The 6173-nt window shown below is 33.9% G+C and overlaps 1 pseudogene; it reads left to right on the forward strand.

Annotated features, from left to right (window-relative positions):
* Positions 1-5775, forward strand: part of LOC128177066 (uncharacterized) — a 47906-nt pseudogene extending 42131 nt beyond the window's left edge.
* The last annotated feature ends 398 nt before the right edge of the window (positions 5776-6173 follow it).

Consider the following 6173-nt stretch of genomic DNA (forward strand, 5'->3'; position numbering starts at 1 on the left):
TATTTTTTTGCTTTGTTGAGGCAAAAAGACCCATAACTAAGACGTTTAATTTTATGGTGCTGCACTGCAAAACCGAGAAATTCCAAACCAAGTCAACACAATAAAGTTTTGATCAATACGAGTATGTGCTTTGTCTTTTTAAACTGTCTTCCAAAAAAAACACGTTTACCAGGAAGACAGGTTATTCTCTAGACTATCGTTTGTTCCACTCTTATTTTTGCGTCGTCAATAAAGTGGCTCTTATCTAAATAAAAGTGCCAACTATAGAATATGAGCAGTTATAAAAGTTTGATATTCGTCCGTATGTTGGGTCTAATTTAATCGATATTTGTCACTTGATTTCCATTCCAACTCTTTGACATTCCATTGATACTAAGATCTTAAAATATCTACGGAAGGCTGTTTACAACAGATGCTATAAATTATGCAATCTCAAAGGTTTTATCTCACCTAAACAAACATTTTTAGCTGAGCTTGTCACCCTTTATGCCTAGCGTCTATAATCTTTTTACATATACTGTATGTTTTCGACTTCCCTTGAACCACTTCCAAAATTTCAATCAATTTGGCACAAAGTATTCAGGAAAATGTTTTAAAAGGGTTAAATCAATTCTTTAAATGGAGTATCATGCTTGTATTAAAGAGAGAGAAAATGAAAATAGCATGGGCTGTATCTTATCTTAGTTCACTTACACTTTCATGTATTAATAAGACATTGTGAAAAGTACATGCATATTCCTCCTGAATTTTAATCTTAATAACCAATAGTCCCCCGCTGTCGTCATCAAATTGTGTTACGTATGGAATATATCACTGTTGTTTGATCTCGCTCATGAAATTAGATCCAAGATCAAACAAAAGTGAAATGTTGTTTATATCATATTTTTTAAACATAAGGTTGCCAGTATTCCTTAAATCAAGATTAAAAATAATCTCCACCTAGAGATGATTTATCAAAAAACATATACATGTAAATGTAGATCTGTTATAATAATAATTCGTTTCTCGTCCTTTTTACAGTTACTCGGTATTGTAAGAGTTGTCAGACAAATTGATTGACAAAACCGTCGTTGCCTGACGCTGTAAAAGGGGGTCTATAATAATGCATTTATGTTCTAGAATTCAATGTTTCCATTGACGTATATACTTCACGTCATTTGCAATTTAAAATCCCTCTAGACTTTCTATTCAGTCGCATTCTTGAAATAAAAAAATTAAGGCTAGAGCAGAAATCTTCAAAATAGTTTTTTGCTTTTTGATTACCCTTATATGAAACTGTGGTACTGAGACGTACATGAGTATAAAATGATTCTGAAAAATGCGAGGTTATCAAGGACCAGATTATTTAAATATAAAGTGTTGCATTCGTGTGTATGATAGCTGTAACGTATGTGACGCGGTTTCAGTATTTTTGATGCATTTCTGATATCAAATAATGAATTACTGAATCAATAATTTGAATTACTGATTTCAAAAAATATTTCTTGATATTTCATGATATAAAAGAAAGAAAATAATTCTTGATATCCAATATAGATTTTTAGATATCAGAAAATTGTTTGGATAAAATTCAAATATTTTATATCAAGAAAAGATTTTTTATATCTAGAATGTATTTTTGATATAAAAAATTAATGTTAATTCATTGATATTAAAATATCAAATTCTCAATTCGAATTTTCTAGATCAGAAATTCAACTTTTTTTAATATCAAAAGTTAATTTTTTTTAAAATTAAAATTCTGATATTAGAGTTTTTTTCTGATATCAAGAATTGGAATTTCTGATTTCCAAAAACCATTTTCTAATATATCAGAATATATATGTGTTGATGATAGAAAATATTTCAAAAATACTATAAATACGGTACCTTAGAGTTAAACTATCAGGTAAATGATAAAGTATGGCTTTTTATTTTTGGCGGGGATATGATATTAATTTTGCCATATTTTGGAAAATTCATTAACGGTAGTTTTTTGGGCTTATGTTTTCATACATTTTTGAAAACCTGTAAGCATGCTATTAGGGAAATGTGTTTTTAGATGCATACAGTGCTGCATATACAAATATTTAAGTTTAATGAGGAATTAACAATTTAATGAAGAGACATACAGATATTGAATACGCGGGGGTGTTAAGGAAGCATATGGGCAATATGCCGTCTTATTTTGACTGTTTTATTCAAAATCGTGAAATTAAATAATTATTTTGAATAAGATCAAAATCTTAGTATTATCCTTTAAAATAGATGTCAGTGCAATAAAATCGGGTAGTACATCACTGCCACATTGGTGCATTATCACGTGACAACTATAAATAGCTTACGTATATTCCTTAACATAAAAGGAGATAGAACAACACTACCCCGCGGTTTCCTAAATAAAATAAACATACCAAGTGAAGGCAAAACATCTCAGTTTAATCAAAACCGCTGCTAGAATCCTATGTTTTTCCTTATTAAAAAGTTATTCACCCAGTTCTCGTAAAACCTTCCCAACTTTTATAAAGTTTGCACGGAAAACGGCAAATTGCATTAAAACAACACACAACATGGGATTCTAGCAGCACTTTTCAATTTAAGCATTGATCAAACTAACGATACGTATAAAATTCCAAGTTCAATATACGCGGGGTAGTGTTGTTCTAGTCAGATTTTTACATCGTAAACAACGACAGAGGAAAGCCTGGCCGAGAAATAAAAGCAAATTGACATACCTTTTAGCGAATGATTGATAAAACTAACATCTCCCCCAGTATTCTTATGTTCAATTCTCAATAAATCACACCACAATACTTTATTAGAGTTCTTAGATTAGTTATATTTTGAATATGTTTACAATGCTTTCCGATCAAATTCACACGACATTCAACTTTTAGTCATGACGTCATCAATGTGTAAATCTACGTAATACAAACTAATTTCTGGCAAAAATTGTCTTCAGTATTTTTTATATGTTTTTGGTCTACGTTTCGTTGCTTATTTATTTGAATATGTACATAATAACTAAGATTTTTGATTTCACGGAATTACATGTAACTCAGATTCCATATGCTTCCTTAACACCCCCGCGTAGATATACAGTTGAAATATATTTATCATAAAGCCTTCGGGCTTTATTGGATTTGACCACGACCCGACCGAAATTATCCCCTCACAGTACTCAAAGAATAATTCCTTATTTCTTAAATAAATACGGGTTGGTACTTGATCAAATCTATCATAAAGCAAAACGACTTTTTAAAAACTTAATTAAAGTAATCAAATGGTTGATAAAGCAATAACATTAGAACTCATTTAAATTTGATGGAAAATGCCATTTCCGGAATCAAATATGCAGGTCAAGGTAGACTAAAACATAAGTCCAGGTATTACGTCATGAAAGTAGATCCATCTTATGACATGTCTTAGGATACATGTAGTAGTTATTGTATATTTATTATGGGTATTCTGAATTATTTGGACGAAGGGCAGTTACAAAGCACGAGTCTCTGCCCTTCGTCCAAATAATTCAGTATACACTATGGTAAATATTCAATAGTTTTTTGTATCATGCGCCAATTAAAACATCAGTAAGTGTCTTGTGACAAATGTTTGGTGCCTGATTTTTAATTAGACCAATAGTAAGTGTCTTATTAAGAGTACCTGGTGCCTGACCAATAAAAAAGGTTTTGTCAGGTGACCGCGTGCATATTCTCTTTTTCCCGCCAAAATATTCTTTGACCGGCTGTGAAAGAGAAAGGATGTCGGGTTGCAGCTTTCCAACAGTGAACACGGGTGCCTTACGAGATTTGGGCCTTTTTTTTTTAATGATAAGGACTTAATTTTATCTCAGGCATGTGAAAAAATAGAAATGAACTAGTGTTTTGGAGAAAATAAACTTGAGGAGTGTTACATGGATTTTGAAGCAGAAATGGAGAATTTTATGAATTTTGACATGAGCTTCGACGCAGAGAAGGGCGGGGTTTCTGGCATGGACGTAGACTTGGTGACAAAAAGTGAACATTTTCAAAATTTCGAGGAGTCACGATTTGGTTGTGAAGCTGACAAAGAGGTAATTCAAGCTTTGATAGAGAGTCAAGAAAATCGCATCTCGAAAAAGAAATATCCGTTTTTCATACGTATTATACTCACATATTTGAAATTTGGCGGCGCGAACGAAACGCGCAGTGTCAAAGGGCGGAATTCTTAATACCACAAATCGAAACCATGGACGCTATGCAGCTGAACTTTTATTTTGAGACGCTTTACTATGAAAGTACGCAGAAAAGACGGTAAAGAATATCCTGCAGAAACCTTTTATTACATTAGCTGTGGTATTTTAAGATATTTATGTGATCGTGAAATAAATGACGAGAACTTACTCGATGCGGCAGATCCAAGATTTGCAGGTTTCCGTAAAATTTTGGACAGTAAAATGAGGGACGCATTAAGCAGAGAGGTTGGGGGGAAAAGAAAATAAGCTGACCCCATACTTCCCGAATTCAAGCAGTTGTTTGGGAAAAGGGAATATTTGGGATGAACAACGCAGAAGCCCTTCAAAATACCGTGTTCTTTACTGTTGCAAGTTGTTTACGTTGAGAGGGCCTGACGAACGTCATTCTTTGGAATGTAATCAGTTTCTTCTTGGTGAGGATAACCGGGGTAAATTCCCTGAATTCACGGGCAGGTCAACATTCAAGGGAGGACTAGCTCACAAGGAAATACATAACAAACAAATAAGACATTACTACCAGCCCGGTAAGTCACCCCCTTTTTAGCTCACCTGAGCTGAAAGCTCAAGTGAGCTATTTTGATCACGTTTTGTCTGTCGTCTGCTTGTTCGCTATCAGTCTGTAAATTTTTAACATTTTGAACTTCCTCTCTAAAACTGCTTATAAATTGAAGAAATGAACGACCGATCTTTATTAAAAGCTGAGAAAACCTTGAAACTGTAGAAAAATAGGGGGTGTGCATTTTTTAAATTCTTCTTCTCAAGTACTACTGAGTCAAATTCAACGTAATTTAGCTTAAATATTCCTTATGGAAAGGAAATTATAAATTGCAAAAATTATGGGCTAATTCTGTTTCGAATAATGAGATATTACGAAAATATTAATAAAGGAAAGGCGTGTTTCAATCAGTTTATAGCTTCGGGTTCGGTATTCCATACAAGTAATGGATAGGCAATGCCAATCGCAACTTCTCGGTCCTTTCCGGCAAGCTCGGAAAAACACCTCTAATGTATTAACATCACCGGATGTTAGAATTTCATACAAAATGGATTCGCTTCCCATTGAAATAAGTTTCGGCTAGACAGCCTCGTGTGTCGCTTTTGTGGTATATTTTAGGGTATATCATTGGCTTTAACGAAGTCTAGGTGAAATCTCAACAGATCGTAAAATGTGTTGTATTTATATCAAATTTTATAAAAAGGGGGGTTGTCATGGACGCTTAGGTAATACATTCGAGGTGTTTTTCCGAGCTTGCCGGAAAGGCCCGAGAAGTTGCGATTGAGGCAGACCCGGACCGGGACAAATTAAAAGCCGGAACAGATCGAGATTTTTCAAATTACGTCGATAATGATATGAATAACCCATGCCATTGAAATTTTCAGGATATGTTGCAGACCGGTATATTTGTATTCGCTGTAAATATTGATAGGCAACAATGCGTATTTTGGAATTTATTGACGATTGTTGATTTACAATTTGGTAAAATGGGTAGGCAACCCCGTACATCATGCAGGCACCATCTGTGACTGAGTTGTAAAGTACAAAGTAAAAGAAATAGCCAACTTTTATCCATTCTCGTCTATAAGATTTAGATTATAATTAGTAAATTAATATACATACTTTATTATAGCAATTTTCATTAAAAGGTGACGTATTAAGTAACATTGAAGGCTATAATTTCGGAGCCCACGACCCCAGTGGCTGTGCATGTCCTATGTTGAAGTAAGGCGGGTGGTAGCACGATTATTGCTGGACTCCATGTGGTCCGACCATGCATTATAACGATCCCACGTATCAATTTGGATGGGACAATAGCACCGACACAACTATCAAGCTAACGAGTGTAAAGATGATGGCTAGAAGAGTGTGGAACTTTTACAAAAATAAGCAGAACTTATCGTATGTCGACAGTTTTTTTTAGTCAGACCTGGTGGAAAATTATTTAAACCATGGATAACGTGT

The sequence above is a fragment of the Crassostrea angulata genome, chromosome 1 (genome assembly GCF_025612915.1).
Source record: "Crassostrea angulata isolate pt1a10 chromosome 1, ASM2561291v2, whole genome shotgun sequence".
In the NCBI taxonomy this organism is placed as follows: Eukaryota; Metazoa; Mollusca; class Bivalvia; order Ostreida; family Ostreidae; genus Magallana; species Magallana angulata.